The sequence below is a fragment of the Chiloscyllium plagiosum genome, unplaced genomic scaffold (assembly GCF_037043375.1).
Source record: "Chiloscyllium plagiosum isolate Xiang-an unplaced genomic scaffold, Cpla_swu_hap1 HiC_scaffold_36, whole genome shotgun sequence".
NCBI classification, from domain to species: domain Eukaryota; kingdom Metazoa; phylum Chordata; class Chondrichthyes; order Orectolobiformes; family Hemiscylliidae; genus Chiloscyllium; species Chiloscyllium plagiosum.
This window is the reverse complement of record NW_028270174.1, coordinates 53,977,669-54,004,097: the sequence shown is the minus strand read 5'-3', so window position 1 is coordinate 54,004,097 and position 26,429 is coordinate 53,977,669. Positions and strand designations below refer to the sequence as shown.

The 26,429-nt window shown below is 45.0% G+C and overlaps 1 long non-coding RNA gene across 1 annotated transcript in view; it reads left to right on the top strand.

Annotated features, from left to right (window-relative positions):
* The window catches only part of LOC148139957 (uncharacterized), a 33,242-nt gene extending 13,189 nt beyond the window's left edge, over positions 1-20,053 (top strand). The window contains exons 2-3 of the long non-coding RNA XR_015753291.1: positions 7,392-7,515; positions 19,958-20,053. This is a non-coding gene — a long non-coding RNA (uncharacterized LOC148139957). The remainder of the gene's footprint in view (positions 1-7,391; positions 7,516-19,957) is intronic.
* Positions 20,054-26,429: the final 6,376 nt, after the last annotated feature.

Here is a 26,429-nt window from a genome sequence, read left to right as displayed (position 1 = left end):
CGTTTCGAAGGGATGTAGAACATCTAGTCAAGAGGAAGAAGGAAGCTTACTTAAGGTTGAGGAAGAAAGAATAAGACACGGCTTTTAACAGCTACATGAAGCAGCAAGGTGGTTCAGTGGTTAGCACTGCTGCCTCATAACACCAGGCACCCGATTTTGATTCCAGCCCCTGGTGACTGTCTGTGTGGAGTTTGCACATTCTCCCATTGTCTGCATGGGTTTCCTCCAGGTGCTCCAGTTTCCACCCACAATCCAATGGTGTGCATGTTAGATGAATCAGTAATGCTATATTACCATGGTGTTCAGGGATGTGTAGGTTTGGCGCATTAGTCGGGGCAAATGTAGAGTGATAGGGTAGAGAATGGTTCTGGTGGGATACCCTTCAGAGGGTCGGTATGGGTTTGTTGGGCCAAATGGCCTGTTTCCACACTCTGGGGACTCTTGAAGGTAGCCAGAAAGGAACTGAAGAATGGACGTAATACAGCAAGAAGGGGGCATGGAAAAGCTTTGTTGGGAAGGATTAAGGAAAACCATAAGGCATTCTGCACTTCTGTGAGGAACAAGAGGATGGCCAGAGTGAGGTTAGGGTCGGTCAGGGATAAAAGAGGTAATTTGTGCCTGGAGCTGGAGGCGGTAGGGGAGGTCCTTAATGAATACTATGACTCAGGATTCACTCCTGAGAGGCGCATTGTCATTGATGAGGACAGCGTGAAAAAGACTAATATATGTGAACAGGCTGATGTTAAGAAGGAGGATGTGCTGAGAATTTTGTACAACATAATGTCAGATACATCTGTTGTACCAGACAGGACATACCCAAAGTTATACACGAAGCGAGGGAAGAGATTGTTGCACTTTTTGCGATAGCCTTTGCACACTCACGGTCTAGTGGAGTCCAGAAGATTGGAGGGGGCAAATGTTATTCTCCTGTCCGATAAAGAGAATAGGGTTAATCGTGGGAATTACAGACCAGTTAGTCATATGTCTGTGGTGTGCAGATTATTAGAGATGACTCTGTGAGACAGGATTTATAATTCCTTGGAAAACCTATAGCTTGATTAGAGATAGTAAGCCTGGCTTTGTAAGGCCAGGTCATACCTCAAATCTCATTGAATCCTTTGAGAATGTGACAAAACATGTTTATAGCTTATTCAGAAAGTGTGGAAGCATGGGATAAAGGGAAACCTGGCTGTCTGGATACAGAACTCCTGGCTCATGAAAGGCAGAAGGTGATGACGGATGGAAAGCCCTTAGCCTGTTGTGCAGGAATTACTTGAATGTGGGATTGGAAGAGTGAGTTAGTAACTTTGTCAATGTCATGAAGGTTGGTGGAGTGGTGAATAGTGTGGAGGGCTGTTGTAGGTTGCAACGGGACATTGATATGGTGTCGAGCTGGGCTGAGAAGTGGCAGATGGAGTTCAATCTGGAAAAATGTGAAGTGATCGAATGCAGATTAGTGTTCAAGGCAGGATATTTAGCAGTGTGGATGAACCGAGAGACTTTGGGGTAGACGTCCAGAGAGCCCTCAGAGTTGCCACGCAAGTTTATAGGGTTGTGAAAGCGGAAGATGTTGAGTTGGCTTGCATTAGCTGTGGGATTGAGTTTTAAAGCGGTGAGGTCATGCTGCAGCTCTATAGAGCCCTCATTAGACCCCACTTGGGATATTGTGTTCAGTGCTGGTCCCTTCATTACAGGAAGGATGTGGAAGCTTTAGAGAGGGGAAAGAGGGGATTTACCAGGATGCTGCCTGTACTGGAGATCATGTTGTATGAAGAAAGGTTAAGGTAGCTACGGCTTTTTGTCATTGGAGTGAAGAAGGGTGAAGCGCGACTTGGCAGAGGTGAACAAGATGGTGAGAGGCACAGAGAGAGTGAGTAGTCAGAGAATTTTTTTCCTGTGGCAGAAATGGCTATTAGGGGTGTAATTTTAAGGCGACTGGAGGATGGTTAAGGGGAGATTTCAGAGGTAGGTTCTTTAAACAGAGAGTGATGGTGGGTGCAATGCACTGCCAGCTGTGGTAGTAAAATTAGATACATTAGGGACATTTAGTTGACTCTTCGATAGGCACATGGATGATAGTAAAATGAAGAGTATGTAGGTTAGTTTGATCTTCCAGTCATAGAGTCATAGAGATGTACAGCATGGAAATGGACCCTTCGGTCCAACCCGTCCATGCTGACCAGATATCCCAACCTAATCTAGTCCCACCTGCCAGCGTCCAGCCCAAATCCCTCCAAACCCTATCTGTTCAGACACCCATCCAAATGCCTCTTAAATGTTGTAATTGTACCAGCCTCCACCACATCCTCTGGCAGCTCATTCCAGACACGTACCACACTCTACGTGAATCAGTTGCTCTTTAGGTCTCTTTTATATCTTTCCCCTCTCACCCTAAACGTATGCCCTCTAGTTCTGGACTCCCCGACCCCAAGGAAAAGAATTTGTCTATTTACCCTATCCATGCCCCTCATAATTTTGTAAACCTCTATAAGGTCACCCCTCAGCCTCCAATGCTGCAGGGAAAACAGCCCCAGCCTGTTCAGTCTCCCTCTAGATCAGATTCTCCAACCTTGGCAACATCCTTGTAAATCTTTTCTGAACCCTTCCAAGTTTCACAACATCTTTCCGATAGGAAGGCAACCAGAATTGCACGCAATATTTCAACAGTGGCCTAACCAATGTCCAGTACAGCCTCAACATGACCTCCCAACTCCTGTACTCAATACTCTGACCAATAAGGGAAGGCATACCAAACGTCTTCTTCACTATCCTATCTACCTGCGACTCTACTTTCAAGGAACTACGAACCTGCTTTCCGAAGTCTCTTTGTTCAGCAATACTCCCTAGGACATTACCATTAAGTGTATAAGTCCTGCTAAGATTTGCTTTCCCAAAATGCAGCACCTCGCATTTATCTGAATTAAACTCCATCTGCCACTTCTCAGCCCATTGGCCCATCTGGTCCAGATACTGTTGTAATCTGAGGTAACCCTCTTCGCTGTCCAATACACTGCCAATTTTGGTGTCATCTGCAAACTTACTAGCTGTAACTCTTATGCTTGCATTGAAATCATTTATGTAAATGACAAAAAGTAGAGGGCCCTGCACTGATCCGTATGGCATTCCATTGGTCACAGGCCTCCAGTCTGAAAAACAACCCTCCACCACCACCCTCTGTCTTCTACCTTTGAGCCAGTTCTGTATCCAAATGGCTACTTCTCCCTGTATTCCATGAGATCTAACCTTGCTAATCAGTCTCCCATGGGGAACCTTGTCGAACGCATTACGGAAGTCCATATGAATCACATCTACTGCTCTGCCCTCGTCAATCTTCTTTGTTACTTCTTCAAATAACTCAATCAAATTTGAGAGACATGAGTTCCCACACACAAAGCCATGTTTATTATTCCAAATCAGTGTTTGCCTTTCCAAAGGCATGTATATCCTGTCCCTCAGGATTCCCTCCAACAACTTTCCCACCACCGAGGTCAGGCTCACCGGTCTATAGTTCCCTGGCTTGTCTTTGCCGCCCTTCTTAAACGGTGGCACCACGTTTGCCAACCTCCAGTCTTCCGGCACCTCACCTGTGACTATCGATGGTACAAATATCTCAGCAAGAGGCCCAGCAATCACTTCTCGAGCTTCCAATAGAGTTCTCGGGTACACCTGATCAGGTCCTGGGGATTTATCCACCTTTAAGTGTTTCAAGACATCCAGCACTTCCTCCTCTGTAATCTGGACATTTTGCAAGAAGTCACCATCTATTTCCCTACAGTCTATATCTTCCATATCCTTTCCCACAGTGAATACTGATGCAAAATATTCAATTAGTATTTCCCCCATTTTCTATGGCTCCACACAAAGGCCGCCTTGCTGACCTATGAGCGGTCCTATTCTCTCCCTAGTTACCCTTTTGTCCTTAATAGATTTGTAAAACCCCTTTGGATTCTTCTTAATTCTATTTACCAAAGCTATTTCATGTTCCTGTTTTGCCCTCCTGATTTCCCTCTTAAGTATACTCCTACTTTCTTTATACTCTTCTAAGGATTCACTCGATCTGTCCTGTCTGTACCTGACATATGCTTCCTTCTTTTTCTGAACCAAACCCTCAATTTCTTTAGTCAGCCAGCATTCCCTATACCTACCAGCCTTCCCTTTCACCCTGACAGGAATATACTTTCTCTGGATTCTTGTTATCTCACTTCTGAAAGCTTCCCATTTTCCAACCATCCCTTTACCTGTGAACATTTGCCTCCAATCAGCTTTTGAAAGTTCTTGCTGAATACTGTCAAAATTGGCCTTTCTCCAATTTAGAACTTCAACTTTTAGAGCTGGTCTATCTTTTTCCATCACGATTTTAAAACGAATAGAATCCTGATCGCTGGTCGCAAAGTGCTCCCCCACTGACAGCTCAGTCACCTGCCTTGCATTATTTCCCAAGAGTAGGTCAAGTTTTTCCACTTCTCTAGTAGGTGCATCCACATACTGAGTCAGAAAATTGTCTTGTACACACTTAAGAAATTCATCTCCGTCTAAACCTTTAACATTATGGCAGTCCCAGTCGATGTTTGGAAAGTTAAAATCCCCGATCATAACTACCCTATTATTCTTACAGATAGCTGAGATCTCCTTACAAGTTTGTTTCTCAATTTCCCTCTGACTATTGGGGGGGTCTATAATACAATTCTAATAAGGTGATCATCCCTTTCTTATTTCTCAGTTCCACCCAACTACCTTCCCTGGATGTATTTCTGAGAATATCCTCCCTCAGCACAGCTGTAATGCTATCCCTTATCAAAAATGCTACTCCCCCTCCTCTTTTGCCTCCCTTTCTATCCTTCCTGTAGCATTTGTATCCTGGAACATTAAGCTGCCAGTCCTGCCCATTCCTGAGCCATGTTTCTGTAATTGCTATGATATCCCAGTCCCATGTTCCTAACCATGCCCTGAGTTCATCTGCTTTCCCTGTTAGGCCCCTTGCATTGAAATAAACGCAGTTTAATTTATTACTCCTACCTTGTCCCTGCCTGCCCTGACTGTTTGACTCACTTCTGTTCTCAGCTATACCCGCCTCAGATCGATCTCTTTTCTCACTACCTCCCTGGGGCCCCCCACCCACCCCCACCTTACTAATTTAAATCCTCCCAAGCAGTTCTAGCAAATTTCCCTTCCAGTATATTAGTCCCCTTCCAATTTAGGTGCAATCCGTCCTTCTTGTACAGGTCACTTCTACCCCAAATGAGATTCCAGTGATTCAAAAATGTGAATCCTTCTCCCATATACCAGCTCCTGAGCCATGCATTCATCAGCTCTATCCCCCTATTCCTGCCCTCACTAGCTCGTAGCACCAGGAGTAATCCAGATATTACTACCCTTGAGGACCTCCTTTTTAAATTTCTACCTAATTCTATGGAATCTCCCTTCAGAGTCTCAACCTTTTCCCTTCATATGTCGTTGGTTCAAATGTGAACATTGACTTACTGCTGGCCCCTCTCCCCCGTGAGCACATTCTACACCCTCTCTGAGACATCCTTGATCCTGGAACCAGGGAAACAGCACACCATTCTGATTTTCTTCTGCTGGCCACAGAAACGTCTGTCTGTACCTCTGACTACCTTGGTCAGTTCTCCTGTCAAACTCATGTCATTGGCTATTTTTGTTTCCACTTGTAGCTTGTCCTTTCTGTGAGTCACTTTAAAACTTTTTATTTCTTTAAACGACACTTTATCAAAATATCCCAGAGGATCTTTCTGTGTGATATTACTCATTCACTAAGTTTCATCAGGCAACGATCGGTCTGAGGTAGTTATGTCCCTAGCCAGTTGCACAATATGTTATTCAAAGATACACAAAAAAAAAATTCTCTGCACTCCCTTCCAATACCACTGTTATCATTGCGATTATCTCAGATTATATGAATATTGAAGTTTCCCCAAATTATCATAATGTGTTTATTTTTAAAAATTCCAATTGATTCCTGTTTAATGCAGTGATGAGCAATGAAATGCTGTTCCGTGGCTAAAAACTGTTCTGCTGCTTGTGTCCTCGGCAAGTAGTAGCCAGAATTTACATTCAGACATGCTCTACTTCATAATCTGCGGCCAAATGCTTTCTCTGTAATGTCTTTGTTATCCATTAACTGTTAACGTTGTCCATTTGCCTGAATTTGCACAAGATTGTGACCATTGAATATTTGTGTTCGCCCTGTAACCACAGCTCTCTGGTGTCTAAATCCCATTTATCTCTGTGTCACAAATCCATCTACCTTATTGGTGAGACTTTGTGCATTTGACAAAAACACATAATTAACTTTTCCCCACAATTCCCTGTCACAGCCCAAGTCGCTGATTTGCCACTTTAGTTCAGCTTTGTCCCATCCTGTTCTTTTCTGATTGTTTTCAGCCACATTGCCATGCTGCTGCAATGCTTCATTTTTTCTCTTTCGATTTGGAAATCTCCTTTCACCTGAACCCTGTCCCTGCATCCTCTCTGTCAGTTTGTAGCCCTGTCCATAAACCTACCGACATGGTTGGCCAGGACACTGGTCGCAGCACAGTTCCAGTGGGACAGCTAGGACAAATGTTCTGTCGAAGGGCCTGTTCTGTGCTGTATTGTTCTATTGTCTATCCTAATGGATTAAATTTTAAATCATGTATGGGATTTTGGTGTCTCTGGCTGACCAGCCTTTCTTGCCCAGCCCTAGCTGCCCTTGAACTGAGTAGCTTGCTCGGCCATTTCAGAGTGTAATTGAGAGACAAACACTTTGCTGTGGGTATGTGTTGCAGACCACATGAGGATAAGCAGATGTCCTTCTCGAAAGGACAAGTGTTTGGGCTTTTTTTTTTGTACATCAGCAATGGTTTCATATGTATTTATGGATTGTTAATTACCATTTTTAAAAAAAATGTTGATTTCAAATTTCTCCATTTCTGATGGTGGGATTTAAACCTGCCGCCCCTGAACATTATCTGAGGTTTGGCATACAGGCTGTAGTAATAATACCACGAGGCCAGCAGTTCACCTGCTCAGTGGTTGCTCATCCCTGAGCACTGATACATCATGAAGTGCATCATGAAACTAAACCCGTTCTTACTACACACTCGTTTGATCCTGAAATTATCCTGAACTCTGGTGATATCACTCATATCGCCACATTTGGTATCCCTCACTATGTGGGTCTAATTGCTGCCTCTGCCAGCATCTCTCACTTTTGCAGCTACTTCAGATCCTGAGCCAACCGAATTCTCCACTCCAGAGGGACACAGCAGCACAGGCCAGGGATGGAGACTGGGATTTTCCACATATCTGTGGGACACAGTATCATTCTCCCTGTGTACCCCTCACTGCATCAGTCTAATTTCCCATTCTGTCTATTTCTCTGTCTCCTGTAGGTAGTCAGGAAAGTCCTGACTCAGTAGACTTTCCAACTGCTGGGTGTCTCGTCCATCACCACATTGTCAGCCAGAGAGACAAAGGGCAGAGAGATCTGGAGCCTTCAATAAATCCTGCAGTGAGGTAAGATCACTCACAGTGCACAGACCAGAGTGCAATGAGAGGACTCCAAACATGGGCTAACAAGACATGACATGGATACAGTGCTGGAGGGGGAGCACAGTACAGACACACCCCAGGCTCAATCACCACCCCTAATCTAACTTACTTTGTACTAAGACAGCATGGGAAATTTAGTTATCAATCCAGACCTGTGCTGTCTTCGTGAGCATCAGTTTCACAAAGGGGAAAGCAGGCCTCCCACATGAGGGTGGGACTGCTGCCTGGGATCTTTCTGTTCTGCGCTCCCTCTCCAAAACTGTATCTATGGCATGTCTCGTTGACCAGTGTCTTCAAAAATGTGTAACTCCTACATCAGTTCCAGTCCCTGTAACCTCCTCCCTTCCCTTTCATCCCTCCACATATTTTAAATGTTCTGCATTCCAGCCTACCATCCCTGTCTCTGTGTCTTGCTTCAGTGTCTATAACATGCCTTATCTCGGTAGTCTCCTCCTCCAATAACTGGAGACAGAGGCATTCAGCACAGAAACAGAACCTTCGGTCCGACTAGTCCGTGCTGACCAGGTTTACCAAACTGAATGATTCGCTTTTGCCTGTGTTTGGCCCATATCCATTCAAACGTTCCCCTCTCCATGTACCTGCCCTAATGTCTTTTCAATGTTGTAATTGTTCTTGTTTCTTCTTGTGGCCCTGGCAGTTTGTTTCGACTATATAACATCCTCTGTGGATAATGTTGCCCCTTAGCTCCCTCTTTAAATCCTTGCTCTCTCACCTCCTGTTTATACCCTCTAGCTTTGGACTCACCTACCCTTGGCTATTCACCTATCTCAGGGCCCGCAAGCTTTTGAAAACATTGATAAGGTCACCCCATCGCCTAAGGGAAATATTTAGGACATTGTTACAAATATCTCCAACTCATACATCAAAGTGCTGGCCAGTGACGGCAAATGTGCCAAATGCCGCTTTCACCACCCTGTCCCCCTGTGAAGCCACTTCCAAGGAACAATGTAACTGCAGCCCTTGGTCTCTCTGTTAGACAACACTGCCTAGGGCCCTGCCATTAACTGTGTTAGTCCTCCCTGGTTTGTCTTAACAAAATCTACCACCTGAATTCAACTCCATCTTTCATTCCTTGGTCCACTGGCCCAGTTGGTTGAGATCCCATTTGAAACCATGTTCACTACCCAGTGCAACATTAATTTGATCATCCATAAAATTACTAACAATGACTCCTATATTCTCAACCAAATTGTTTATGTAGATGATGCACATCAGTGGACTCAGCCCGGTCCTTATACCACACCGCTGGTCACAGGCCTCCAGTCTGAACAACAACCCTCTCCCACTACCCTCTGTCTCCTACTGTCAAGCCAATTACTCCCACGAGGAGGTTGGACAGTTCATCGACTTCACCAACACCTTCCACCCCGACTTCAAATTCACCTGGACAGTCTCAGATTCCTCCCTCCCCTTCCTCGACCTTTCTATTTCTATCTCAGACGACCGAATCAACACAGACATCTACTACAAACCGACCGACTCCCACAGCTACCTGGACTACACCTCTTCCCACCCTGCCCCCTGTAAAAAGGCCATCCCATTCTCCCAATTCCTTCGACTCCGCCGCATCTGCTCCCAGGAGGACCAGTTCCAAAAACGTACAACCCAGATGGCCTCCTTCTTCAAGGACCGCAATTTCCCCCCCGACGTGGTCGAAGATGCCCTCCATTGCATCTCTTCCACTTCCCGTTCCTCCGCCCTTGAGCCCCGCCCCTCCAACCGCCACCAGGACAGAACCCCACAGGTCCTCACCTACCACCCCACCAACCTCCATGTACAGCGCATCATCCGCCGTCATTTCCGCCACCTCCCACCACTAAGGATATATTTCCCTACCCTCCCCTATCAGCATTCCGTAAAGACCACTCCCTCTGTGACTCCCTCGTCAGATCCACACCCCCCACCAACCCAACCTCCACTCCCGGCACCTTCCCCTGCAACCGCAGGAGGTGCAAGACTTGCGCCCACGCCTCCCCCCTCACCTCCCTCCAAGGCCCCAAGGGAAACTTCCATATCCGCCACAGATTCACCTGCACCTCCACACACATCATCTATTGCATCCGCTGCACCCGATGTCGCCTCCTCTATATTGGGGAGACAGGCCGGCTACTTGCGGAGCGTTTCAGAGAACACCTCTGGGACACCCAGACCAATCAACCCAACCACCCGGTGGCTCAACATTTCAACTCCCCCTCCCACTCCACCAAGGATATGCAGGTCTTTGGACTCCTCCATCGCCAGACCACAACAACATGACGGTTGGAGGAAGAGCGCCTCATCTTCCGCCTAGGAACCCTCCAACCACAAGGGATGAACTCGGATTTCACCAGTTTCCTCATTTCCCCTCCCCCCACGTTGTCTCAGTTAAATCCATCAAATTCAGCACCGCCTTCCTAACCTGCAATCTTCTTCCTAACCTGCAATCCTCTCCGCCCCCACCCCAGTCTGACCTATCACCCTCACCTTGACCTCTTTCCACCTATCACATTTCCGACGCCCCTCCCCCAAGTCCCTCCTCCCTACCTTTTATTTTAGCCTGCTGGAAAAATTTTCCTCATTCCTGAAGAAGGGCTTATGCCCGAAACGTCGATTCTCCTGTTCCCTGGATGCTGCCTGACCTGCTGCGCTTTTCCAGCAACACATTTTCAGCTCTGAACTCCAGCATCTGCAGTCCTCACTTTCTCCTCAATTACTTACCCAGTTGGCTAGCCCTCCCTGATCCTATGTGGTCGAAACTTACCAACAAGTATATCATGCTAAATCTTGTCAAAGGGTCTGCTGACGCTGGTGTAGACAATGTATGGTCACCACTTCAAAAAAGCAATCAAATTAGAGAGACCTGACTTTGGACGCACAAAGCCTGCTGACTATCTTTCATCAATCCTTGCCTTTCCAAATGAATGTAACTCCAGTCTGGCAGAATCACTTCCACAATTTATCCATCACTGAAATCTGGCTAATTGGTGTTTAGTTCCATGGCTTTCCATCGCAGCCTTTCTTAAATAATGGAACAAAACCATATTCCTGTCATAGTTGTACAACATGGAAACTGACCCTTCAGTTGGTACCAACCGTAATCTCAAACTAAACTCAACCCAGCTGCCTGTTTCTGGCCCATTTCCCTCTAAACCTTCCCTATTCCTGTACTTAAACAAATGTGTTTTAAACATTGTAATTGTACCCATTTCCACCCCTTCCTCAGGAAGTACGTTCCACACTTCTCCCATCCTTAACATTTGCCCCACATGTCTTTTTTTGAACATCTCTCTCCTCTAACCTTAAAAATGTGGCCCCTCCTCTTGCGACTCCCCCATCCTGGGGAAAAGGCAACTACCATTAACTCTATCTATATCCCTCATCTTTTTCATAAACTTCCATAAGGTCATCTCTCAACCTCCAGGCTCCAGTGAAAAAAGACTCAGTCTGTCCAGCCACTTTCCAGAACTCAAGCCTTCCATACCCAGAAATGTCCTGGTAAATCTCTTCTGAACCCCCTGCAGCTTAATAATATCCTCCCTATAACTGGGCGGCCACAACTGGATGGAGTATAGCACAAGATGCCTCACCAATGTCCGTACAATCTCAACATGACGTCCCAAATCCTACACTCACTGGACTGAGCAATTGTCAGGCATGCCAAGCTTTGTCTTATCCATCCTATGATGCAAACTTCAAGAATTATGTAGCTGAATCTGGAGGTCCCTCTGCACTAAAACACTAACTGAGGCCCGAACATTAATTGTATAAACTCTACCCTTGTTTGTTTTACCTCAGATTTATTCAGCCCATTCACCCACATCATTAAGATCCCTTTGTAATGTTAGCAAACATCCTTCACTGTCCACTACTCCACCCTCCAGCCTTCCAGCACATCACACATGGCTGTCAATGGTACAAATATCTTTGCTAGGGTGTCCACAATTTCTTCCCTAACATCCCGCCTCAGGCAACTGACTGTGTGGAGTTTGCATGTTCACTGCGTGTCTGCGTGGGTTTCCTCTGGGTGCTCCGGTTTCCTCCCACAGTCCAAAGATGTGCAGGGTCAGGTGAATTGGCCATACTAAATTGCCCGTAGTGTTAGGTAAGGGGTAAATGTAGGGGTATGGGTGGGTTTCGCTTCGGCGGGTCGGTGTGGACTTGTTGGGCCAAAGGGCCTGTTTCCACACTGTAATGTAATCTAATCTAATCTAATCCCACAATGTCCTGTGATACACTTAATCAGGTCCTGGTGCTTTCCAATACCTTTGTGTTTTAAAACCTCCAGCACCACCTCTTCTCTAACATGCACTCTTTTAAAGTCATAGAGATGTACAGCAGGGAACCAGACCCTTCGGTCCAACTGATATGCTGACCAGAAGATCTAAATAAATCCATCTCATTTACCAGCATTTGGCCCATGTACCTCATAACCCTTGTCTTTCATATACCCATCCAGATACCTATTAAATGATGTCATAGCATCAATATCTGTTACTTTCTCTCTCAGCCCATTCCATACACACATCACCATGTGCATGAAAAAGCTGTTCCTTCAGTCCCTTTTCAACCTTTCCCCTCTAAACTTAAGCTTATGCCCTCTACGGTTGGACTACACAATCCCTTGGAAAAATACCTGAATGTTTACCAAATCCGTGCCCCTCATGTTTATATAAACCTCTGTCAGGTCACCCCTCAGTCTCCGATGCTCCAATGACAGTAGTCCCAGCTTATTCACCAACAAACCGGGCAATATCTTGTTAATCTTTTCTGAGCACTTTCAAGTTTCACAGTATCATTCCTACAGCAGGGAGACTGGAATTGCAGAGAACTCCAATTGCGGTCTAACGTATTGCTCTTGTTCCCTGAGTTCCCCAGTCTTTGTCCACAATAAGTTCTAGAGGGAAAAAATTGTTGAGGGTCTTAGTAAATATCCTGCAGTTCCAATCATCAATTGCCTCATTGATCTTTAAGGGCACCTATTTTGTCCTGATTTACTCATTTACTTTTAATATATATATAAAACGACTTTTGGATTCTCCTTCTCTGCTGAGGCTATTTCATGTACCCTTTCTGCATTCCTGATTTCCAAAGTGTATTCCTACAGCCCCTGTGATCCTCAGGGATTCGCTTGATCCAGCTGGCTATACCTGACATGTGCTCCCTTTTCCTTGATCAGATCCTCAATAGACAGCCAGAGTTTCCGATTGCTGTCAGCATTGACCTACACACAAACAGGAACATGCTGGCACTGAATGCTCACTTTAACTCACTTTTAAAATATTCTCACTTGCCAGACTTCCCTTTCCCTGCAAATAGACTCCCCAGTCACCTTTTGAAAGTTCCTGGCTGATACGATCAAGATTGGTCTGGCCCCATTTTATAACTTGAACTTGTGGACCTGGCCTGTCCTTTTCCATCGCTGTTTGCAAACTAATAGAACTGTGGTCACTTTGGCAAAATCTTTTCCCACTAACACCTCAGTCCCTTTCCCGACCTTGTTTCCAAAGGGGAGGTCAGGTTTTGCCCATTTCTGTTTTCAGGCCATTTACATATTGATTGGGAGTTTCTGGAACACAATTACCAAATTCCTCCCTTGCAAACACTGAACACTGGCAGTCCCAGTCTCAGTTTGGAAAGTTTAAAAACCCCAACCATAACAGCCCTATTGTTATGGTTGATATTTGAGATCTCCCCACATATTTGTCCCTCAGTCTGCCACGAATTATTCGGGGTCAGCAATACAGTCATGTCACTCCAAAAGTGATGGCCCATTCGTATTTCTCAGTTTCACTAACATAGCTTCACTGGGAGATCCCACTGGAATATCCTCTCTAAGTACTGCTAGGATGATTCTCATAATCAAAACCCACCACCACGCGTCCTCTCTTGCCTCCCCTTCGATGCTTCCTGTAGCATCTCTACCTTGAAACAATGAGCTGCCAGCCCTGTCCCTCCCTCAGCTGTGTTTCTGTAATCACTATAATCTCCCAGTCCCATGTTCAAATCCATGTCGTGAGTTCATTTTCCTTAGCTGTCAGGTCCCTTGCAATGAAATAAATGCAGTTTAATAATCAGTTTTCCCCCATTCCCTGCTTTGTTTTTGCCTTCATTGTCTGTTGAAATTGCTGTCTTTAACTTGTGTACCAGTCTCAATCATCGTTCCGCCCTCTGACTGTTTCAGATCCAACACCCTGCCAGACTAGTTTATATCATCTCAAGCAGCTCTAACAATTCGTCCCAACAGGATATGTGCCCCCCTCCTGCTCCTAGTTCAGGTACCTTCCCCCACCCTGTCTACCTGTACTGACAACTTCAGGGATCCAGGGACTTGTCCCCACAGGTCCCTGTGTTCCTCAGTACTCCGCAAGAACCAACCATTCATTATGCCTGAACTTCGCTTATCATCCTCCCATAAGGTATGACCTCACATTGTTCAGAACTAAACTCTGCTCAGATTATCATCTGATCGTCATTAGACTGTAGCGAGAGACCATCCCTCTCACTGTGAACAACATATTCATCTTTCATGTCATCTGCAAACCTACAAATAATTTCTTTTGCTTTCACATCGAAGTTATTATTCCACAGACTAACCAGCAATGGTTCATGCACACATCCCTTTGGTACACCTTCTGGTGAAAGAAAATCAAAGACGAAGATGTTTATCCACAAATTTTGTATCGAATTTACCAACATGCCTTGAATCCCTTTAGATCTTCCCTTTTGGACCAGCCTTCCATGTGAGACCTTGTCAAAGTCCTTATTCAGGTCCACCTAAACCACATCATCTGAACTGCCCTCCTCAATATTTTGAGAGACCATTTAAAAAAAACGCTACTGAATTCCTCAGACAGTATCTTCCACTGCCAAAGCAATGATAACTCAGCCGAGTTGATCCCTGTCTTTGCAAGCGTTAATTAATTCTCAGAATTGTTCCCAGAATTTTCCCTCTCTCTGCTGCCAGACTATCTGTCCTGTAATTACCTGGCCTATCCCTGCTGCCCTTCTTGAACAAAGGAACCACATTCCCGATCCTCCAGTCATTCGGCACTTCACCTGTGGCCAGCAAAGTGTTAAATATATCCACCACGACCCCAGCAATCTCCTCCCTTACCTCAAATAGCAGCCTGGCATTCATTTCATTGGGCACTGGGGATTGCTCCACCTTTATACCTGTGAAGACATTTAATACTTGCTCCTTATTGGTCTTAACATGTTCTGGAACCTCACCATCCCAACTGAACTCCCCAGCTACAATGCCTTTCTCCTGTGTGGATACAGATGGGAAGTATTCATTGAAGACCTCACCTACTTCCTCTGGCTCAATGCACAGATTATCCCTTTGTTTTCTAACAGGTGCAACTCTTTAACTGGCAATCTTCTTCCTCTAACTACACTCATAAAATACCTAATGGCCATTCCTTAACAGTATCTGCCAAGGATAATTCATGCCTATTGTTTGCCCCTCATTTTTAAGACCCCCCCCCCCCCCCCTTGCATACACTATACTTTTGAAGGGCTTCCCCTGTTTTTATCACACTGTACCTACTTTATACAGCTCATGATATCGCTTGACCAGTATTCACTGGAGTTACTGCCTTTGTCATTCACTCTTCTGGTAGCACACTGGCCCTGAATTCTCACTGTATCACTTTAGCTTTCTTCCTTTATCCGGATATGAACCCAACTGCAAATAGTTCCTCCCAGTCTGTGTTTGCCAGATCCTGTCTCGTGATAATGATAATGCCCAGTGACAGTCATATTCTAATGATTAGGGGGCTTCTCCAAATTGAACACCTTCACTTCTGCACTATCCTTATCACTTTCCAAAATGACTTTGAAACTTAGTGTTGTGTCCACTATCCCCAAAGCGCTGCAAAAATCCTTATGTCTGTCATCTTGTCCAGCACCTACAACCCTTATCTGTCTGTAACATCCATCCCTTGCTGACCTGCCCTTCAGCCTCTCCAGCACATGTTATCACTGTAACCTTCTGCAGTCCCCACAGTACTTCTCCATCCTTTCTTGCAGCGCCTCATTACCTCTAACCATTCAGGAAGTACGGAGGCATGGGATCCAGAGAAACCTGTCTGTCTGGATGCAGAATTCCTGGCCCATAGAAGACAGAGGGTGATGATAGATGGAAAGCATTTACCCTGGAGCTCACTGACCAGTCGTGTTCAGCAGGCATCAGTTCCTGGAACCATGCTCTTTGTGATTTTCACAAATGACTTGGATGTGGGAGTGAAAGAGTGGGTTAGTAAGTTTGCCGATGACACAAACATTGATAGATGGTGGATAGTGTGGAGGGCTGTTGTAGGTTGCAACGGGGCATTGATATGATGAGGAGTTGGGCTGAGAGGTGGCAGAAAGAGTTCAACCTGGAAAAGTGTGAAGTGATTTATTTTAGAACGTCGAAATTGAATTCCGAATATTGGGTTAAAATAGGATTGTTGGCAGTGCGGAGTAACAGTGGGATGTTTGGTTCCACTTCTAGATCCCTCAAAGTTGCCACCCGAGCTGATAGGGTTGTTAAGAAGTAATACATTGTGTTGGCTTTCATTAGCTGGGGGATTGAGTTTCAGAGCCGTGAGGCTGTGCTACAGCTTTATGGAGCTCGGCTTAGACCACACTTCGATATTAAGTTCAGTTCTGGTCCTCTCATTACAAGGATGTGGAAGCTGTGGAGATGGTAAAAAGGAGATTTACCAGGATGTTGCCTGGACTGGAGTGCATGTCTTATGAAGAAAGGTTGAGGGAGATAAAGCTTTCCTCACTGGAGTGAAGAAGGGTGAGGGGCGACCTGGTAAAGGTGAACAAGGTAATGAGAGGCACAGACAGTGAACAGTGAACAATTTTTTTCCCATGGCAGAAATGGCTATCAGAAGGGAATATAATATTAAGGTGATTGGAAGAAGGTTAAGGGGAGATTTCAGAGAGTTTGGTTCTCCACACAGAGTGGTGGGTGCATCGAATGCACTGTAGTGGTGGTAGTAGAGTTGGATACACGAGGGACATTTAATAGACTCTTGGAAAAAGCATATGGATGATAGTGTAAAATGAAATGTATTTAGGTTAGTTTGATCTTAGAGGAGGATAAAGGTCGGCGTAACATTGAGGGCCGAAGGGCCTTGTTCTGTACTGTTTTATGTTTTACGTTCCGTCTGGAAAACTGGGTAATACGTTCTGATCAACGTAAAAGGATACGGCATCCAGGAGGAGCTAGTCAAGTAAGCTAGACAATTTACTACACGGTAGGAGACAGAACGTAGTTGGAGACATTTTGTTTTTCTGACTGGAGGTGCAGTCAGTCCATTGTTGTTTGTCATTTGGATAATTGGTTGGCTGAGAATATTAGTTTCCTGATAAATACGTTTGTGTGTGGCACTAAAATTGGTGATATACTGAAGAGTGAAGAAGGTTAACTATGTAAAAACAGGATGGACAGAACTGCTGGGATAGTGGGCTGAAGAATAGCAGATGGAGTTTAATTTGATTAATGTGACGTGTTCCATTTTGGTGAAACAAACCAGGGTGGGACTTGTACAGTTAATGTTCGGGGCTAGGTAGTGTTGTCAGTCAGTGATCCAGGGATGCAGGGACACAGCTCTTTGAAAGTGGTGTCCCAGGTAGACAGACTGGTGAAGCAGGCATTTGGGATGGTTTCCTTCATTGGTCACAGCATTGAGAGCAGGAGTTGGGATGCTATGTTTGGTGGGCATTGGTGAGGTCACTATAAAAACGTTCTTGATCAGTAGGAGAAATACATCTGGTTCACTTACATCCTTTAGGGAAGGACATTTGACATTCTAACCTGGTCAGGCCTACATGTGACTCCAGAGCCACAACAATATGGCTGACTCGGAGCTGCCCTCTGGTTAATTAGCAGAGGGCAATGTATGCTGGTTCAGGTAGTGACACTCACAGCCCATGAATGAATAAACAAAAATACATATGTCCCTCCCTACCTTTGCAAACCCCTCCATCTGCAGCAATCTGTACTGGCTTTGTAATAGCGTTCAGGCCCTGACCACTCTCTGTAACACTCTCACCACCTCCAGCACCTTCACCTCTCCCTGTTCCTATTGTGACATTAAACCCTGATGATTATTTATTTTCCCACTGCCCCCCTCTTGCTAGCAGACAGTTCACAATCCCTGTAACACTTACTGCACAAACACTCTCTCGCTTGAGAATTGTTTGTACTTTTTGGTGATCTTCTAAGCCTGATAATCTAATATGGTCCATTTTCTCCTGAGTGAGGGACAGCAGGGAATTTCTTGCTGAGGTTTTGTCTGTTTCAATGGAATGTCCTTTTGTTGAGTGTTTTACATCGTTCTTCAAGTGTTTTCAACTGTTCGCTTACAGACACATATTTCAGTCTGTTCATCCTGTTAACTCTTGGTCAGTTTTAGATTAGATTAGATTACTAACAGTGTGGAAACAGGTCCTTCGGCCCAACAAGTCCACACTGACCCGCCGAAGCGTAACCCACCCACACCCATTCCCTTACATTTACCCCTTCGCCTAACACTTCGGGCAATTTAGCATGGCCAAATCACATAATCGGCACATTTTTGGATTGTGGGAGGAAACCGGAGCACCCGGAGGAAACCCACGCAGACATGGGGAGAATGTGCAAACTCCACACAGACAGTTGCCTGAGGCGGGTTCTCCATTCAAACCCATGTAGATGGGCGATTTTGTTTCCAGTTGTGTCTTGTCCATTCTGTGATTCATGTTAAAGCTTTATAACTATTTAAATGTCACTTTATCCCAATTTCCCGGAGGATCTCAGTGTGACATTACTCATTCACTCAGCTTCATCAGACAACAGTCACTGGGATAGTTACGTCCCTTGCCAGTTGCACAATATGTTATTCAAAGAAACACTGAGGAAAAAACAAAGTTCTTTGAACTCCTCTTCTCATGTCAGTGTGATTTTCCCAGATTATGTGAATATTGAAGTTTCCCAAAATTATCACAATGCCTTTGTTAAAAATTCCAATGAGTTCCTGTGTAATGCAGTGATGAGCAATGAAATGCTGTTCGGTGGCTAAAACTGTTCTGCTGCTTGCGTCCTTGGCAAGTAGTAGCCAGAATTTACACTCAGACTGACTCTACTTCATGATCTGAGGCCAAATACGTTCTCTGTAATGCCTTTGTTACCCATTTCTGTCAGCGTTACCCAACTATCCTTCCCATTCTGCCTTAGATCCCGCAAGATTGTGAACAATTGAATATTTATGTTCCACCTATTTTTCGTCCTGTAACCATGTCTCTCTAGGGTCTAACTACCATTTATCTCTGTGTCACAAATCCATCTACCTTATTGAAGATACTTCGTCCATTCCAAAAAAAAATAATTTACTCTTTCCCAAAACTCCTGTCACAAACCTATTCACTGATGTACAGTTTTAGTTAAACTTTTTCCATCCTGTTCCTGTCTGCTTGACTTCAGTCACATTCCCATGCTGTTCTGATGCTTCACTTTTTCTCTTTGGATTTGGAAAGCTTCTTTCACTTGAACCCTGTCCCTGCATCCTTTCTGTCAGTTTAAAGCTCTGTCCATAAACCTGCCAACATAATTACCAGCACTCCATTCTCATCATGGTTCCATTGGGTCCCAGTGCAACAAGATTGTTTTTAGTTACTTGTGGGATATGGGTGTCTCTGGCTGACCAGCCTTTCTTGTCCCCCTCCCGAGCCCTAGCTGCCTTTGAGCTGAGTAACTTGTTCGGCCATTTCAGAGGGTAATTGAGAGGCAAACACTTCGATGTGAGTATTTCGTGCAGACCACATGATGATGGGCAGATGTCCTTCTCGAAAGGACCAGTGTCTTTTTGAGGAACAAAAATTATTTTAGATATCAGCAATGGTTTCATACTTATTCATGAATTGTTAATTGCAAGTGTTTTTTAAAAAATGTTGATTTAAACATCATCCATTTCTGATGGTGGGATTCAAACCTGTCTCCCCTGAACATTAGCTGAGGTTTCGGATACATGCTCTAGCAATAATACCACTCGGCCACTACCTCACCTGCTCACAGGTTGCTCATTCCTGACTATTTATACCAGTGCAAAATGAAGCAAAACCCATTCTTCCGAAACAATTGTTTGATACTGACATCTTCCAGCAGTCTGGTGATATCACTCAAGTCTCTCTCCATGTGGTATCCCTCACTGTGTGGGTCTAATTGCTGCCTCTGTCAGCATCTCTCACTCTTGCAGCTACTCCAGATCCTGAGCCAACAGAATTCCCCACTCCAGAGAGACGCAGCAGAACAGGCCAAGGATGGAGCCTGGAATTTTCCAGATCTGTGTGACTTAGTGCTATTCTCCATGTGTAACCCTCAGTGCAACAGTCTAATTTCCCATTCTGTCTATTTCTCTGTTTCCTGTAGGAATTTAGGGAGTTCCTGACTCAATAGACTTTCCAACTGCTGGGTGTCTCGTCCATAACCTCATTGAAGATGGTCGGTCAGCCAGAGAGACAAAGGGCACGGAGATCTGGATCCTTCAATAAATCCTGTAGCGAGGTAAGATCACTCACAGTGCATAGAGCGGAGAGCAATGAGAGGGCTCCAAAAATCGGCTAACAAGACATGATATACATACAGTGCTGGAGGGGGAGCACATTACGAAACACCCCAGGCTCAATCCCCACCCCTACTATAAGTTCTGTTGCACTACATCTCACTACTCTGCAACACTGTATCTGTGGCATGTCTTGTGGACCAGTGTCTTCAATAATTTGTAACTCCTATAACAATTCCTGTCTCTGTAACCTCTTCCCTTCCCGATAGTCCCACCACATATTTGAAATGTACTGCATTCCAGACTACCATCCCTATCGCTGTAACTTGCTTCAGTGTCTATCACATGCCTTACCTCGGTCGTCTCCTCCTCCAATAACTGGAGACAGAGCCAAGCATCACGGAAACGGTTCCTTCGATCTAACTAGTCCATGCTGACCAGAGTACATGAACGAGTCGTGTTTAACTGTACTTGACCCATGTCCCTTCAAACCTTCTCCTCTCAATGTACCTGCCAAATGTCTTTTACATGTTGTAATTGTACTTTTCTCTACCACTTCCCCTGGAAACACATTCCATGCTTGCACCATCCTCTGTGTGAAAAATGTTCTCCTGCAATCTCATCTAAGTCTTTCCTTTCCCATCACATATTTATGCTCTCTAGAACACAGAACACGACATTGCTGGCCTTTCGGCTCTCGATGTTGCTTCGACCTGTGGTACCAATCTGAAGCCCAAGTACTAACACTAGTCCATTCTCGTCCATATGCCTATCCAATGACCGTGTAAATGCCCTTAAAGTCGGTGAGTCCACTACTGTTGCAGGCAATGCATTCCATGCCCCGACTATTCTGAGTAAAGAACCGACCTCTGGCATCTGCCCCATATCTATTTATTAATATTAGTATCTACCTCAATTTAAACCTGTCTGCCCTCGTTCTCGGCATCGCCATCCGAGGGAAAAGGCTCTCACTGTCCAACCCATCTAACTCACTGACTATCTCATATGTCTCAATTAATTGATCTCAAACGTCTTCTCGCGAACAGAAACAGATTCAAGTCCCTCAGCCTTCCTCCTAAGACCTTCACTCCAGACTCGGTAAAATCTTAGTATCTCCTCTGAACCCTTTCCAAATCTTTCACATCCGTCCTGTAATGCAGTGATCTGAACCATAGGCAACACTCCAAATGCGACCGCACCAGTTTTGTACAACTGCAGCATTATCTCATGGTTCCGAAACTCAATCCCTGTACCAATAAAAGCTCACACGCTGAATGTCTTGTTAACAACTCTATCAACCTGGGTGGCAACTTTCAACGATCCATGCAGAGGGACACAGTGATCTCTCTGTTCATCTGCACTACCAAGATCTGCTTTACCCACATCCATCTGTTTGGTCACCTTCTCAAATACGTCAGTAAGGTTTGTGAGGCGTGACCTACCCTTCACAAAACCGTGCTGACTATCCCTCATCAAAGTATTCATCTCCAGATGATTAGAAATGGTAGCCTCTTTTACAAGCCTTTCCAACACTTTACCCAGAATCGAAGTAAGGCTCACAGGTCTATAATTACCCAGGATTGTCTCTACTCCCCTTCTTAGACAAAGGGACAACATTTGCTATCCTCCAGCCTTCTGGCACTATTTCTGTAGACAATGATGTCATAAAGTTCAAAGCCAAAGTTTCCGCAATCTCCTTCCTGGCTTACCAGCGAATCCAAGGATCAATCATATCCAGCCCAGAGGACTTACCTAATTTCGCACTTTCCAGAATTGCTTACACTTTTCCTTTTGCAGTTCAATCCCATCTCGTTATGGACCCCACTACACTGGGGTAAAGACGTCGGCTAATCAACTTACCTGCACCTTCATGATTTTCTAAACCTTTATAAGGTCACCCCTCAGCCATCTACACCCAATGGAAATGCGAAAGACAATGACACAAATATCCCTGTTTGGGTCCCTGCCAAACTTTGTCACAATTTTCTGGGATACACCTGTTCAGGATCTTGGGATTTCTCTACATTTGTGTTCTAAGACTTCCAGCACCACCTCTTCTGTAATGGGGACTTGTTACAAGCCATCACTGTTTCTTTCCCTTTGATTCCTAGTCGTTGTCCACAGTGCGTTCTGACATGAAATGTTCATTTAAGGTCTCGCCCATCTCCTGTGGTTCTACACTTGGATAGCGTCACTGATCTTTAAGGAGCCCTATTGTCTCTCCATTTGCTTTTTTGTACTTGTGTGCTGTAGACAATTATTTGCATTCTCCTTAACCTTATCTGCCAAAGCTGTCTCATTCCCCCCTCCCCCCATGTTGCATTCCAACTTATCCGGCCTCTCCGATTGTGTCAAACGCTCCAGTATCAGTAACAGCTTTGTCAAATTTTGCTCCATTTCCAGTTTTAGGGAATGCTTCCTAGATCAGAATGGTCAGAATTCTACGCAGTACTCCAAAGCTGTGCTGACTATCCCTAATCAATCCTTGCCGTTGCAAATGTAACTCCTGTCCCACGGAATCGCTCCCAACAATGTACGCACCACTGGCATCAAACTAATTGGTGTTGATGTCCCTGGCTTTCCCTCGCAGCCTTTCCTAAATACTGGCACAACATTAGACACCCTCCAGGCTTCCAGCTCATCACCCGTGGCTGTCAGTGACAGAAAAATCTCTTTAAGGGACCACACACCTTCTTCTTGAGCTTCCCACAATATCCTGAGATATACTTGATTAGTTCCCAAGGATTTATCCATTTTATATGCATTTTAGAACCTTCAGTACCTCATGGAAGATATGACTGTTTTTTCTTTCCTGACCTCCCCAGTCTTCCTCCACAGTAAGTTCAAACGTGAAATTTTTGTTCAGGAACTCACCGATCTCCTCTGGTTCCACTCATTCGTCTTCATGGAGCCATATTCTGCCCCAGTTAATCTTCTGCTGTTAATATATTTGAAGAATCTCTTTGGATTTTCCTCAGCCTCATCTGCCAACACGTTTTGTGGTCCCGTTTGGCCCTCCTGACTTCCCTGTGAAGTGAATTACTCCACCTACAATGTTCTTCAATGGATTCTATTAATCTAGCTGGCTATATGTGACATGTGTCCCCTATGTGTTGACCAGAGCCTCAATATCCCCAGTCATCCAATGTTTCTTACTTGTGTCAGCATTGTCATTCACACTAATAGGAATATGCTAGTCCCGAACTCTCATTTTATCTCTCTTGTGAAAGCTTCCCATCTGCCTGACATCCCTTTACCTGCAAATAGCCTCAACAATCAATTGTTAAAACTCTTCACTCATAGCTTCTAGATTCAGGGAAGGCTCGTTTTGATCATTAATTAGTGGACCAGCCATGTTCTTTTCCATCGCTATTTTCAAACTCATACGATTGTGGTGACTTTGCCAAAGTGTTTCCCCACGAACACCTCAGTCCCTTTCCCTACCTTATTTCCCAAGGGGAGGTCAGTTTTTACCTCTTCCTGTAGTCTGCTCATTTACATTCTGACTGGGATAGTTTTCTAGAACACGCCTAACAAATCCCTCCCATCCAAGCTCTGAACACTCTGGCAGGCCCAGTCTAAGTTTGGAAAGTTAAAATCACTGACCATTACTCCTCTCTCATTCTTACAGATATCTGAGATCTCCCGACATATTTGCTACTCCTTTTCCCGCTGACTATTAAGGGCCTGTAGTGCAGTCATATCAATGTGATGACCAATTCTCATTTCTCATTTCCACCATTACAGCATCACTGGGCGATCCCCAGGAATATCCTCTCTAAGTGCTTCAGTGATGCTTCACTGATCAAAAACTCCACTCCCCCTCCTCTCTCACCTCCTGTTCTCTCCATCCTGTAGAATCTGTACCCTGGAACATTGAGCTGTCAGCCCTGTCCCTCCCTCAGCTGTGTTTCTGCCATACCTATGGTTTCCCAGTCCCATGTCCATGCACCAAGTTCGTCTATCTTACCTGTTGGGCCTGTTATGTTGAAATAAAGTAGTTTAATTGATCAGTTTTCCCTCATTGCCTGCTGCGCTCTTACCTGCCTTGTCTATTTAAATGACTCTCATGAAATTCTGTCCCAGCCTCAACCTTCAGACTGCATACTGAGACACACCCCCCTCACTGTGGACAACATCCTTAGCTCTCATGTCATCTGTAAACCTAATAATGATACCTTCTGCTTTCACATCCAAGGTATTAATGTACATAATAAACAGCAATGGTTCCTGCACAGTTCCCTGTGATACACCCACTGGTGAAAGAATTTCAAACACAAAACCAAACCTCCAAAAATTGTGGATCCAACTTGCCTCGAATCGCATTGGTCTGATGGACCAGCCTTCCATGTGGGACCTTGTCAAAGCCATAGTGAACCCCAAAGAATCCACATCATCTGCACTGCCCTCATCAATGCTTTTATTTGTGATTTCAAAGAAGACTCAGCTGAATTTATCAGACAGGATTTTCCTTTTTCAAATTCGTGCTGACTATCCCTAATTGTTTCCTGCCTTTCCAATTATTGATTCATTCCGTCCATCAGAATTGTTCCCAATAATTTCCCTCTCTCTGCTGTCAAACGGTCTGCTCTGTAATTACCTGGCCTATCCCTGCTGCCCTTCCTGAACTAAGGAACCACATTTGCTATCCTCCAGTCATTCGGCACTTCACCTGTGGTTAGCAAAGTATTAAATATATCCAGCAGGGCCCCAGCAATATCCTTCCTTCCCCCTCATAATAGCGTGGGATACATTTCATTGGACGCTGGGGATTTATCCACATTTATGCCTGTGAAAACATTTAATACCTACTCCATATTGATCTTAACATATTCTCGAACCTTACCATCTCAACTGAAATCCCCGGATACAATGCCTTTCTCCTGTGTGATTACAGATGGGAAGTATTAATTGAAGACCTCACCTACTTCCTCTGGCTCCATACACAGATTGTCCCCTTGGTTTCCAACAGGCTGAAGTCTTTATTGGGAATCCTCTGACTCTGACGAAAGTCACAAAATATCTTGTAGCTTTTCCTTAATAGTGTCTGCCAAGGATATTTCATGGCCATTGCTTACCCATTATTTTTAAGGACCCCTTGCCCTCTCTGTTCTTGTGAAGAGTTACACCTGTGTTTATTGAACTGCATTTCCTTGATCAAACTCACGATATCACTTGATCAGTATTCACTGGACTTTCTCCCTTTGTCATTCCCAGTTTATTAACACACTGGCCATGGATCATCACTGTATCACTTTAAAATACTCCTCTTTCCAGATATAGCCCTGACTGCAGGTAGTTCATGCCAGTCTCTGTTTGCCACATTCTGTCTCATTATAGAAGACTCAGTTGTGAGGGGGACAGACAGGAGACTGTGTGACTGCAGAAGTGACCCCAGTATAGTGTGCTGCCTTCCGGGTACCAGGGTCAAAGATGACTCTGAGCTGTTACTGAACATTCTGAAGGTGGAGGATGAACAGCCAGAGGTTATTATGCACATCGGTCCACATGACAGAGGTAGCCAAAGGGATGGGGCCCTGTGAAATGCATATCGGGCATTAGGTCAGAAGTTAAAAAGCAGCAACTCAAGGGTAGTGAGCTCCAGATTACTCCCAGTGCCATGTGCCAGGGAGGAAAGACATAAAAAGATAATCCGGATGGATGTGTGGCTGAGGAGCTGGTGTAGGTGGCTCAGGGATTGGGATCTCTTCTCGGTTAGAGGTGACCTGTACAAGATGGGGAGGGCGACTTGGACTTGAAGCAGAGAAGCACCAGTATCAATTGGTGGGGGGGTTGCGGGTGCAGGTGGGCTGACTGGCAATGCACAAAGCCTGACTGGGAAGGCAGACGAGCTCAGAGCATGGATTGGCTCTGGATACTGGGATATTCCAGCCATAGCAGAAATATGGCTGAGAGATATAGGACACTGCTGGGCAAGGAACAGTTACATTCGAGGCTTCAATCCCACCATCTTGTGAGGGCATTTCTTTCCCCTCTGCTGTATGGTCCTCACTGAGACAACCCAGGTGGTCCCAGGTATCAATCCTGGCCCATGCTGTATTAGTGATGTCTGTAATATCCTCCATTCCCGATCATTTTCCCTCTGTTTGGAATCTCCTCTAGTCCCCACAGTGCACTCTGTCTCTGTCAGGTTCTCTAACCCCTCACAACCTAATCCCTAAATGTCTCCAGTAGATACTAAATTCCTTCATCCCGGTAAACCCCGACAGCCCTGTCTCTCCCTGTAAGCCCCTCCTACCAATACTACCCTCTATGTCAATGTATTTGCCTTTAACCTCCCCATCCTTCCCTATCTGGGTAAACGTCTTCAGCTCCTCC